This window comes from Triturus cristatus, chromosome 6 (assembly GCF_964204655.1).
Source record: "Triturus cristatus chromosome 6, aTriCri1.1, whole genome shotgun sequence".
NCBI lineage: Eukaryota > Metazoa > Chordata > Amphibia > Caudata > Salamandridae > Triturus > Triturus cristatus.
In genome coordinates this window covers 1049783620-1049797152 of record NC_140589.1, presented here as the reverse complement: position 1 = coordinate 1049797152, position 13533 = coordinate 1049783620, and the positions used below count along the sequence as shown (strand labels likewise).

Sequence of the window (13533 nt, the reverse complement as noted above, 5' to 3'; positions counted from 1 at the left end):
CAGCTGAGGCGTTATTACGAGATGTGAGCCCAGCCACTGACAAGTCTATTTACTTTGAGGCACGCAATGTACGCCGAAACCCAGCCCTCCTTCCCTCCCCAACCCATCACACCTATAGCATTGTTTACAGCGGTCAAAACAGATACGCACATCCGTCATGTAATGCAGCATTAATAAATACTTTTTGGAAAAGAAAACAAGACAAGATAAAAACATACCTTTTGGGCATGTAGGGACCTCTTCCAGCATGGCAGTGTGTTATTGAGTCCTGCAGCACGACGCACGCTGTATCACAAATAACGCAATTAGAAAACGCGACCAGCACCTTCAGCCTGCAGACGGTTCCTGGGAAAAAAACAAACGACTTGTTCGGTCAGGCGGCACTTCGGGAGGCTCTGTGAACATCACAACATCCCCGAATCTATGAACGCTCCAGATTTAACATCATGCGAGCCAGCTGGGTCACATGTTATGTAAGCTGCACATAGGATGGCTTGAAATCCTCCTCTATCCAGCCCCCGTGCTCTGTAACTTTAGATCTGCCAGTGTTCCTTGTAAACGGATTCAAGCCCAGGACACTTTTAGACTTCACAGCGGAGAATCTTGGCCTTTGCTGCTCAAAGAATCGAAGGAAACGGAATTGTGAAATTGAGGAAAACCTCAGCCCTCCCAGCTCTGATGCCCCGCACAACTGTATGTGCCACACGCCCTATTTTAAGAGGAAAATGGACAGTTATTGCGCGGTTCAAATCATTCACTGACATATTGTGTAGTTTGTCATTGAGTTAAAGAGCTTTTGTTTCCACAGCAGTGGATTGTCTGTACACCAAGTGGCGTTGCAAGGTGGGGGGAGGAGGGGGGGGGGGGCGCTGTTCGCCCCGGGTGACACGAGTGTTGGGGTATTACCTTCAGCCGCGCGGGGCGTCAAACGCAGGCTTCGACCACCAGCATCCCCCCATTTTACGGCCGTTGCGGGCGGCAAAAGGCTTAGCTACGCCACCGGGTGGACCTGTGCCCCATCGTCAGTAGCAAGAGGCTGAACGTTTTTGCCATTCCTGGCACGTTCCAGACAGCCCATGTCTCCAAGAACTGGGGGCGGTCTCTCCCACTTCGTAAATAGCTTTATCACAACTCTCCGTGGAATGGACATATCACTGCATAAACACTGAGCCACAGTTACCTGCCGGGTCATCAGATACACATATTGAGAATGGCAAATGCATACACTGAAGCATAATTCTTTCAAAAGAGGTAACACTTATTTCTACTACGCTTCTATCATGTTCTGCATGCAAAAATGATCGGAGGTCCGACTGGTAAGTGAAGCGACGACATAATCTTCAAAAATATTATGAAATTATGAGCAAAAATATCACCAGTGGTGATATAGAGAATTATAGATAGGTCCCAGTAAATTACTGCGATGTTTTTCACTTAGGGGTTCTAGGTGACACCAAGACAACAAGAGACAACGAGCGCGAAGTTCGAGTTGTCTATGATTCAGTCAGAACCCTGAGGGGCCATGGTATGTATGGGGGAGCCATACATAACATGAGTTCTCCTCCTAATTCAAATGTAAAAAAAAATACCTGCTATCCTTAACCGACCCTGGTCACCCTCCCCGTCATCCTTCCCCCTCCTGAAGCTATGCTTCCTGCTTTGAGACAAAGCAGACAAGTGGTCCTGCTCTGCCAGGCTCCCAGAGAGCCCGGTGAGCCTAGCCCGGAAGGCCTTTATGACGTAGCAACAGTGGGTAACGCGCTTTGCTAACAACTGCTTCCAGGTTATAGCAGTGCGTTACCAAATGTAGAATCTGGTGTAAATGATAGAGGCTTCCGATGGAAGCCGTGCATGACATATATAACTATAGATGGGAAACTGAATTACTGGTGTGTTTTTCACCAAGGAGTTTTGAGGGACATCATGAAGTCAATGAGAGTGAAGCCTGTGTTTTCTATGATGTAACTCAGAATCCTAAGGTGAAAAACAACCCTTTAATTTACTTTTTACCCATCTATAGTGTTATTGTGATGGGGTCTCCTCGAAGGATGACCCTGCATACCCCGGGGGCACCGGAAGACTCCTATCCCAGCCGTTGCTGGTTACATCAGGGAGGATAAACCAGGCAAGAGCGCGTGTCCCGGAAGACGATAGGAGCGAGGAGGAAAACGGCGTGAAGAGCGAGGAGGAAGACGGAGCAAGAAGGAGGACGGAGCGAGGAGAACAAGGGTGGCAAAGCAGTGTAGGAGACGGAGTAAGTGAGTGTAGTAAGTAGATTATATTGTATTAGCTAATGTGTTGTGTATCTTTATGGAATGTATCTAGGTAAGCTGTAGGTAGAATGTTACTGGGGATCTAGAATCTCTGTGGGAAGGCAGATGAAGACTGGATCTTGTTGGGATATGTCGTGGGTTCTTTCCTCTGAGAATAAATTCTACTTTTACTGAATATACAGTTCCTGTGACTTCTTTATATGCTCCGAAGGTGAAGAGAGCATACTACATATTTTGGCGACGCACTGGATGGGATCTGTGTAACTTCGTAAGATTTTGTTCTGTTTTGAACTGTGGAAAAGTGGCAGTTGGTCACAGCTGGAAAGGAAAAACCCACCGACGCTGATATCCTGCTTAAAATTCGCATGCGAGGCTGTGAGTACATCGACAATATCTATTTTGGTTGGTTTTGCCAGATGCCTTACCCGTTACGCCTCAGCATCATTCAAACAGCGCGTTGATTCTTTTGGAGGTCCGCGCTCGTGTTTCAACTGCTGACAGCTCAATCGGAAGCGGCAACAAAGAAGTGACGTCTATGCGCGATTGCATCATCACGTTTTGGCGGCCATTTTGTAAGGTTGGGATCGCTTGCCTTGCAAATCATCACGGACACGTTATTCGGTTCGTGTATTTCATCAAAACATCGTTTTTTCTCGTTTTTTTTAAAATAAATTAATTATTTCTCTCATCATCACTATCAGCATTGGCCACAGAACGGATTAACTCTCAGGTGTGTTTTGTCTTCAAGTTTTTTTTTGTTTTTTTTTTCTGTGTTTTGAGTTCTGCACTATGGCAAGATCTAATGAAAGTATTGTGGCTCCTCCGTGTTTTTTAAAGGTTGTGGGTAAGCCACCCATTCCTTGGCCAAAGTGGTTAAGAGTCTTTACTAACTATTTGGAAGCCATTGATGCTCTTGAATATTCTGCTTCTAGGAAAAGAGCCATATTATTTAATCATCTTGGTGATGCTGGTCAACAAGTGTTTGATAGTCTTCCTACTGTCACGAATCCTTCAGCTGACGATTCTTGGAATGTTTACTCAGAAGCTTTAGCTCGTTTGGGTAAACAATATAAAGATGAGCCATCAATAATGATCGAAAGACATGTTTTTTTTAAACAAAAACAGTCTGCAGAAGAATCCATTGAAGATTATTTAGCTACTTTGAGGGTGTTGGCTACAAAGTGTGAATTTGGGTCCTATTTAGAGACAGCGCTTCGAGACCAACTTGTTTTTAATTGTTACAACAAAAAAATACAGGAACGCATACTAACTTGCAAAAATCCTACTTTAGACGAAGTGATTACTATTGCTAAGAGTATTGAATGTTCTGTCACATCATCCAAGATTTTAGCAGAGACTTCTAACGCTTCTTCGGAAACCCATTAAAGTTTCTAAGGGTCACTCAAAGTTTTCATCTCCTGTTCAAGTGGTTGCTGTTTCTCGGGGGTCTGCTATGCTGCAAGATAGAGGTTGGTGGAATAAGAATGCACTTATAAAAATCACTGATAAACAAGCAGCTATCATTTTGGAAAGTAAGAATACTCCTGTTGTCACAGATATTTCGAATCAGGATTGGTTTGGTGTTTGTGACAATATTGGTACTCGTTCAGGTTCCTCCCTTCATTCTCGTTCTGATTTGTGTCAGGGTGATTCTAGGGAGATTGTTCCATGTCCAGTTTCTCCTCGTGTAATTCCTGAAAGGGGAGAAGGTGAGGGTAGTGGTAGAAATATTGGTGATTCAAGATTACGTTCTGCACCTTATCGCTTTCGTGATTATGTCATGACTTGAGTTATTTTATTTTTGTTGTTTTTTATTTCTTTTATGTATCTTCTGTAATGTTTGTGAATTATTTAAATTTCTGTTATGTATAAAGGGGAGGGTGTGTAGTAAGTAGATTATATTGTATTAGCTAATGTGTTGTGTATCTTTATGGAATGTATCTAGGTAAGCTGTAGGTAGAATGTTACTGGGGATCTAGAATCTCTGTGGGAAGGCAGATGAAGACTGGATCTTGTTGGGATATGTCGTGGGTTCTTTCCTCTGAGAATAAATTCTACTTTTACTGAATATACAGTTCCTGTGACTTCTTTATATGCTCCGAAGGTGAAGAGAGCATACTACAGTGAGACCGGAAGACAGAGACCGGACGACTAGGGCGAAAGACGGAGTGGAGGAGGTCGGAGGCCCCGAGGAGGAGAGTGAGAGCACCATGAAGACAGAAGAGGCATCCCCGGAGGGAGGCTCCAAGGACGAGGCAGCCGTGACCCTGTCAGCGGGTCACGGCTTCAGGCAAGTGCTGCGGGGGACCGGGCACATGCTGGGTGGGTGGTGGTGACAGGTGACATTCACGGGGCACTAGGGAGGGGTAAGTGAGGAGAGGGATGAAACAGGATCGTTTGCCATTCCTCTCCCTTAGGGAGCCACTGTCATCCTCATTCATGTTATAATATAAATAAGTCCATTCATGCCGAGATGTAAATCAAATGAAGATGGTTTATTGATTAAGATTGTAGATGGTAAGATCAGCATATATGAACCCCACCAGGAGCAGCTCCCTTGCTGCTCAGCCCATCCTTCCAACTCACACTCCTCCACCAGGCATCCCCAACATTCCATTACATCACATGCACCAGCATTCTACAACACATCCACACAGAACACATGCACTCTGGCTGAGCAGCAAGGCAGGGAAGCAGGAAAGATGCATGGCAACGAATACAAGATACCACAATTCAGCATCACTAACGGCATCAAGGCACAGAAAAGGGTACGTCACTGTATATATCCACATGTGGGGGGGCTTTCAGAAGGGGAGCATTTAAGGGCTAAGAACCCTCCAGTAACAACACGCCGCAATTGGTGTGTAGAAACACCAAAGATCCCACCGGTTCGGAGGAGGGGTAGGGGACCTAGGAAGGGAGGGCTGAAACTGTGGTCTAACAGACAAGAAAGGGCAGAGAGCACTACTGACAGCCTCTCCTTACTCTCCTTTCCTGAGGGGACGTGCAACACTAAAGAGGGCCAAAGCAGATGCAGGAATGGGACAAAGCGGGAAAAACCACAACCACCAAAGACGAAAACCCAGAGGAGAGCGAAACACCGAGACTGTAGTATCTGGAACACACTCCAACCTCAGTATACCCAATAAGTCCTTCATTATACGCATCCCGGTAGTATGTGTTGCTTGGGTCGGTGACAGTTATGTTATGCACGACCAAAAAAATCATCAATCAATTACTTATTGTATGTAAAGTATTTCTTGTTTAATCTGTGTGTGTATTTTTGTGGACCTATGTAGGAGGTCCATATCAAAATTAATTAATTGTACTAAGATGAATAAAGAATTTTGCACACAAATCACCCTCCCCTGCCTTCAACTACTGAGCAGGGCAGAGGATAATGGGATAGCCATATGTAACATGCCCTCTCCTCCCTGACACAAATGTGAAAAATAAACATCTTACCTGCTATCCTTAACCAAAACCCACTACCTTCCCTGCTTTCCTTCCTGCTTCCACAGCTGTGCTTTTTGCTTTCAGTCAAAGCTGACAAGCAGAGCTGCGCAGACAGGCTCTCACACAGCTTTGTCGCGGGGTCTGGAAGGCCTTTATGCCATCACATCAGTTGATAACCAGTTTTGTTATCAACTGTTGTATGTTATAGCAAGGAGTTATAACTTTCAGAAACTGAAATAAAGGCTGGAGGCGCACTATGAGAGCCATTCATAACAAGGGAAAGAATAAGATGGCAAAGGGCATGCAAAATGCACATAGAGGCAACGCTTGATTATCATAGACCGAGCAATATACCCAAAAGCATGTACCCAAGACTACATTACCAAACAATACAGCTATTCATATATACTGGTGCTCGAACATGATACCATCCAATCCGAACAGCGCTATACAAACTTCCATGGATGAAATCTAGCTTGAAGTCGAGCAATGTCTTATTCATAACTAAATCAAAACTCACTAGTGCAATGGAAAGGTCGTATTGGTGTAGCAAAGAAAAACGCAAAACAACAGGACTTGGATATGGGTAGCACCAACACTATCAGGCAAACAAAACCGCAACCAATCAATGACCTACCCAGCAGCATACTTGTTGAGACACATACAGGAAACCAACGGGGAGCTACATTAGAATTCACAACTATGTCCCAGTTGGTTGGCACCAGCAACCAGAATTCTGCAAAAGAAAGCACCCATGACACTAGCTGCACAAGAAGTAATAACCACATGTAAGAGTTAAAAAATAAAAAGCCCAAAATTCAGGCATTGGCTGGTGCAAGATTGAAGATAATTACATTCACTAGCCTGTGACTGTAAGAAAATGCCCTTTTTAAGTTTCTCCTGCACATCACTTGCACTGTGCTTGAGAAATCTATAGTTTTTAATATAAATCTTAAAAGGGGCTTACATCCCGCCCTCACTTTTGATTGGTTCGTGAGCTTGCCACCAACTTTTACTCTGTTTCTATTGGCTGAAGCATACTATTTCCTGTTGTTCCTCGTGTGCTTGCTTCTCTTATCAGTGTCCCAGGGCCCAGGTACTGTTTTCATCTGCTTTGTCAAACTTTTTCTTTTAGCTTTTGCGTGCACAGTGCTTGTCCTGTGCACGTTTTGTTTGTCCTCTGTTCTTTCCCTAATCTCCTGTGGCTGCACGCATTTAATGAGAAAGCATGTTTCCCAAACCCCTCCTGCTGTTCGTTCTTTTATTTTATCAATTTAAGATAGTGTAAAGGTATTGGGGCGCTTTACATGAGCACCAGCTGAATTAAGTGATTTGCCCAGAATTGCAGGAAGTTGAGCCCCCTGCCCAGACTCGAACCCTGTTCTCCAGCTTCAAGGTCCCCGCTCTAGCCCTTGCACTACATTCTTTGCTCGAATAGAGATGATCAGCATATAAGATGGCTGGGACTTCTTTGGAACGCACAATTAAAAGGCATTTTTATAATGTTGGAAAACGAGGCAGCATCTGTGAGGCCTGCACAAATAACATGATTACATTTGTCCTTCACTGGGAACCAAACACCCAATTTTAGTGCCTGACTCTCAGAGGGTAGCGTTGCAGAGCAGTCTGAGGCTTACTCAAGGGAGGTGGTGTGGGCTAGTAATCGCCATTTGCAGGTGCACAAAAATAACACTCAATAATTGATTGTCCAGTCTGTACTTTGCTTTATAAAAGTAAGAGTACATTTATTAAACACACACTACTCAATACTAAGCACCAATTTACAAATATACATAAGCTGTTGGAATTACTTTGTGACATTGCATAACATCTCCACCCCTCCCGCGGGGGGTCAAGTACCACCACTCCCATGTATGCACATCCACTTTCCCCCGATGCAGATAGTTGAACATAACCTGGAGCGAAGGCCCTGCGCACTGGCACCATCCCAGTGGAGACCCACCACATTACATCAACAAGCATTAAAAAAGGGTAAACCTGCCTTGGTGACACATGACCCTGACTGAGCATCTCCTACTGACCATAAAGTATGCACCTCTATATCTTAAGGGCTAGCAGTCTGGGGTCTTCACCTAAGCGCAGCAGCAAGAATCCATGTTTACGCACACTTTAGAATGACAGTACTCATCACCTTGGTTGATCATTTAAATGCATTGCAATTATAGCCCCTAAAGGCATCACAGATGAAATCACAGGGTTACGCATATACAGCCAGACACCCTAGCAGGACTGTCTGGCAACATAACCCCACTTGGCTTATGACATCTCCTTACACATGTGACTTACAGTCCCTTCAAAAGCAGTACTCCTGGCAACTACACTTCTCCTGCAGTGCACCTCTTCACTTTAAAAGGAATCACAGGTAAAAGCATGGGATTACGTAAATACAGCCAGACTCCTAGCAGGAAGGTCCAGCAACATAACTCCATTTAGCTTAACATCACCTTACACAGGTACTTCACTTTACACATGTGACTTTCAGTCCACCTAAAAAAGAATAACCACTAGTAAATGCATTTCGGTGCAATTACACCACTTCACCTCCAGGGGATGCACTTCTTCACACATCCCCAACTCAGCCCTTCACTTCATGACGCACTTCTCCACACACCCTCAGCTGTAGAACAAAAGTACCAGCCTAGAATGTGTTTAAATGCTAGCTGAGCCCTTGAGGGGTAGTTTCCTTTAGGTCCCCATGACACTGAGGGTGGGACTTTTCTTCGTGCTGGGGGGGAAGACTGCGCTTCTCCAGCAGCTCCCCCAGCACCTTTTCACAAGTGAGGGTGACCCCCCTCCTCTGGGGGCCACAAAGCACCAAAACGGCAGATTTCCAAATGCCTGGCGAGGCATTATGGGGCGCTTCATTCTCCTCTTTACCAGCCCCAGCCACTGGCTCCCTGCATCAGCCTTTCGCCTGGCTCTCCTCCTTGGCCTCTCATCTCCCTGCGCAGGTGCCACTGCTCCTGCGCACCGGTCCTGGGCTCTTCTTCTGGTGCTGTTAGGGTCCTGGGGGCAGTCAGGGGGTCTCTTTTCTGAGAGGGTGGATTCAGCAGGGAGCTGTCTTCACTGGCTCCCTGCGCCATCCTTTCGCCTGGCTCTCCTCATGGCCTCTCTTCTACCTGCGCAGAGGCCACTGCTCCTGCGCACCGGTCCTGGCCTCTTCTTCTGGTGCTGTTAGGGTCCTGGGGGCAGTCAGGGGGTCTCTCCTTCCAACTGCCCATTGCGCCAGGCTCCAGCACCTTCAGCCTCAGCAGACCACACCCCAGAGAGAGCTTCTCTTCCTGTGCAAGCACTTTTTAAAAGTTGAGTAGGGGGCTGGTAGGAAGTCCCTGTTGGTCCTATCAAACAGCGACACATCACTTTCCTGCCCCTGCTCCCTCCTTCTTGTCCAGCCTCTGGGTTTGTTCAGAATGGCGTCCTCCAGTGTCTCTGAAGCCTCTTCCCCCCACGCTGCCTTCCCTCCTTGGTGCAGCCTGGTGCCTGGCACCCAGTGACAGCTGCTAACGGATGAGCTTGTAGCCCATCCCATCTTGTCTTCGTGGAGAGGAGAGGAGGCCCTAGCTTGTGGAAGAAAGGTTATCAATCTATCCAGCTGAGGTCAGCCCTCAGCCTGGGTCTGGTCCTGGCTGGCTCAGAGAAATATGACAGTTCTAGATGACCCAAAAGCAGTACAAATATGTCTTTGGACTCTGCAGAATACTTATTTTCTCATTCGCTACATTGGACTTAAGTGCGTGTCTGGAATCTGTAGGCCTAATGGAAGTTAATATAGCCATGGGCCCCACATCCCCATAGGGGAATAATGAAGCGAAAACACAGTAAAACACACTGACTTTCCCTGGCATGTTTCTTTCCAGTGTATAAAGCCTATTCCATGTCACCACCCAATACTGCATAAGTCCTGCCACACCATTCACTTTGTAGCTGCTCCTGGACTGCGCACGCTAGGAATCTCCCCTGCGCAGCCCGTACACGTGTGCACACGCATGCACACATGTGTCTGCATGTAACCAGCCCGGTGTCCCTTACTCCAGCTGCTGTGCAGTGGCCTGGTCAAGCCAGGGGGACACTAGTAAAATCCCCATGCAGTCACTTACATCCTGAGTTCACTGTGGGTGAGTCCCAACTTATGAGGCTCCCCCACAGTAAAAGCTCAACAATTAGGTGCTCAAAAAGCGAAAAATCAGGGCGGCCCATAGTGTCAGAACCACCTTTTAACACATTATGCATTCCAAAAGAGCACCGGCCATCTTTTTTTTCTAACACACTGTTTTTACTTGCTTCCAAACACATATGAGTGCATGTGTTTGCACTGCAATGACTAATTTTTTTTTTCTTGTCAGGTAGCAAATGACTCGCACTTTACACTTGCTCTGCTTTGACGCTCGTAATCCCTTCTGCTTCCTGCTATGCGTTTGCTCTTAGGTCGCTGCATGCCTGCGAGGAACGACCATGCAGATGAGCTCAGCTGCAGCTCCCTTGACACTGAATGAGGCATTTTATTTAGTCTGTCTTCTCCCTCTTCACTCCAAACGATGACAAGGAAATTGGGTCATCATCAGTGGCAGCTTACGTTAGTCTGCAATGGCAAAAAGGTCACTGATTGAGTAAGGGAACATGGATCAAAGCTGGCCAGGCCTTAACGGGCCCGCTTGCCAGTACAGATACCATTGCTGACAGATCCAGCCATGTTGGTGTCATTGCTTACAGTGCCACGTGCATGGATATGTGCTTTGTTTCTCTGGTGTCCAGTCCACCACCTTCTGTCATATAAGCAGCAGGGGGCTTCAAGTGATGAGATCATCAGATGAAACATGCAAGCAGTCCACATAGACAAGCGTTTCTTCAAAAACTATCCTTGCAAAGGTATACAAAACGTGATATATGCCACAATTTTTCTTAAATACGTTTTGTTTTGAAAATCTTAGTGGTGAATAAAATGTGCTCATTTTGCAAGTTTGCATGCACTACTACAAAACAAGGCAATATCTGCCAGAGAACGTTTCTTCTTATGAGCCAAGACAACAAAACAGGCAAGTAACTATAAATCACCTGTAGCATGGAGATGTGGTGTGGTGCAGTACATGCACACAGAGACATAGAACTCAAGGCACCGTTACACACACACACAAATGCATAAACACACAAAAACAAAGGCATGTGCTCAGGCACTCATGCGTGTGCACACACATATACACACACTACAAGACACCAAGCAACATACAGGCATAAATGCACATACACGAAAATGCATGCACCCATGACACTAAATTTTGCCGCATCAGTAGCCAGACATGCGGATTGAGCAGGGCAGAGAGAAGTGGAGGGTCTGGCCAGGGTACCCAACAATGGGGGCTTGGGGTTTTGGGATTCCTAGTTGTGGGGGGAGGCGTCATCCAGCATAGGATACGGGCTTCAGGAGATTCAGACTATAGCGATATCTCATTAAAGAGAGATGAGAGGGCCTACCTTCAGTTCCCCCCCCCACCCAGCAGACGTCCGCACTGGTATCAGACCACTGACTCATGCCCTTAGACCTCAGTCTGTATCATCAGACCCACAATCTGTCCAATGAAACCCCATTAATTCTCCAATCAGACCCACCGGGCCTCATCAGACCGATTGCCCTGTCCTATTAGAACCCTGCCCCAACCGCCTAACTTCTCCAAGTTCATTCTACACTGCTTAATACGTGCTAGGGCTCTCGTCAGGTGGCCACTGCAGCTTGCACCACACATTGCCCCTGCCATGCTGTCAATGATAGTAACAACACAACTACTAACCATCACACTCCAACAGGTCGGACAATTCGGACTATTTCAGGCCCCCAAAGCTATAAGAATGGCTTGGGTAACAGGTAATAGTAATTGTTAATATATATTGAATTAATAATTAACTGATGTTATGGTCATCTCTACATTAGGCAGACAGCGACGTGCTACTCACCAAAAAGTGCTTTGACGCCTTGTCAGGGGTAGTAAGCGCTATATAAATATAATTACAATTACACTGAATTCACAAGAATGCTGGGGTGGCAGTCGTGCACAGTGCGCCTTGCCTGCCGGCGCATTCATTTTCGACCCTTCATCCATCATTGTTATATGTTCCCACAACCCCAGATAGGAAGTCATCTGATTCATTGTCATGTCTTTACATGCCACTTTTTTGTTACTCAGTCCTACTTGAACGTTTCACAGAAAAAGGCTGACATGCTTGGGAGTCATTACCATGGGCTGAGCATGAATACACTTACAGCACTTACTCCCATGAGAGGATTTAAACGATACAATGCTGTGCACATCTTAAGTTAGCACTGTGTGTTGCATGTGCTGCTATTGTTTTATCGCATCCACGTCTGTCTCATTTTATTCACTGCAGAGGAGTAAACGCAGGCCCCAGCGATGCAGAGTGCCAACTACCTTTCAGCCAAAGACATATGAACATCCATGAGACTATGGGAGTGTCAGGGGCCCTTGACCACATTCTGCAGGGAGGCCGTATCATTTTGTATCACACCACTGTCCCATCGATACCGTGGATTTGTTATTCAGGGAGCACACCAGCTGTCATAGTGCACCACCTGAACTGCTGTTAAATCATCTGTAACAGCTTGTAAAAAAAAAACTCTAAGGGAGATACTAAGTGCTCAGAACCATGCAGCAACCTCAACCACTGCAGTAACATACTCAGACTACATGCGCTGGTAGAAGGTTGCCAGCTCAGATTCTGGAAAGCGGCCTGTTTAAGGTACACTGTACGGTTCACAAGACAGTGTATGGCTGCAGCCCTAACTACCGTAGGAAGATGTTCATATACTTTTACCAAAGCACCTGTGGCCACTGCATTCTTTTTGCCATTCACAGACCAGACAATATACAAGTATTTTTCACCATGTAGGTGTGCAGGGAGAAATGGGTGTAAAGTGTCCTTGCAGCTTCAAAGATGCTGTGCATTGCAGTATTACATTTCACAGGCTTTGGGGCACAGCAAGGGTTTGTCAGAGAAAAGATTATGATATGGTTGGTGAACATTGATGGCTGCATTTCATTTTAGCTTACCCAGCTAAAACTTACAAAAAAAGAAACTTGTTAATCACATAGGCGAAACTATTGCATTTGGCAATGCTTGTTTAATTGGTTATCCTCATTTTTTGCTAGATTCTTCTGATCATTTTTGGAATATGCACACTGGGACACTGCTTTCGAGTGTATGTGCTTTGACCCCTAAAAGAATATCAATTTAATATACACCTAGTTGGCATACTTAACATACTATAAGTCTATAGAATATTGTACAACATTGTACAAGGCCTGTATGTAAAATTATTAGAGAATTTCTGCACATGTTGTGCCGCCACTAAAGTGACACTGCAAAGTATGTCTCCAGTCCTGGCCCTGGAGCCTGGGTATGTAGTTTGGAAACTGCCAATCCAATCTGGCAAAATATAGCTCTTGCCAGGTCTAAATCTTCCTTTTTAATAATTCTGAGTCACCTTTGAGGTAGGCCCTAAATGCCCATAAGGCAGGTGCATGGTACTTGAAAAGTATGGCATGTATATTTTATGTTTCACATGTTCTGGCAGTGAAAACGCCCCAGAGTCGGTTTTCACTGTTGCAAGTCTGGCTCTTCCATAGGAAAGCACTGCTTTACTGTATCACACCTTGGCACAGGGAGCTCTGCACAGGACAAGAATGGTTCTACTATGTTGGTGTTCAGTAGAGAGGGGCACTGTGGAATAGTTTACAGTAAGAAACACAGGAAGTGCAGCAAAAATGGATAGGCT

At 45.7% G+C, this 13533-nt stretch overlaps 2 protein-coding genes across 5 annotated transcripts in view; both read right to left on the bottom strand.

Moving 5' to 3' along the window:
• Positions 1–13533, bottom strand: part of KIAA0408 (KIAA0408 ortholog) — a 165737-nt gene that overhangs the window by 124102 nt on the left and 28102 nt on the right. For 2 of the 4 annotated variants that reach the window (XM_085611853.1, XM_085611859.1), the window contains exon 1: positions 219–504. The gene's annotated coding sequence lies outside the window, so the exon portion shown is untranslated. Of the gene's footprint in view, positions 1–218; positions 505–906; positions 1019–13533 lie in introns of those variants that run through there. The other 2 variants (XM_085611854.1, XM_085611855.1) reach the window with 2 other exon arrangements.
• The window catches only part of MTCL3 (MTCL family member 3), a 427396-nt gene continuing 414180 nt past the window's right edge, over positions 318–13533 (bottom strand). The window contains exon 8 of the mRNA XM_085611860.1: positions 318–345. The gene's annotated coding sequence lies outside the window, so the exon portion shown is untranslated. The remainder of the gene's footprint in view (positions 346–13533) is intronic.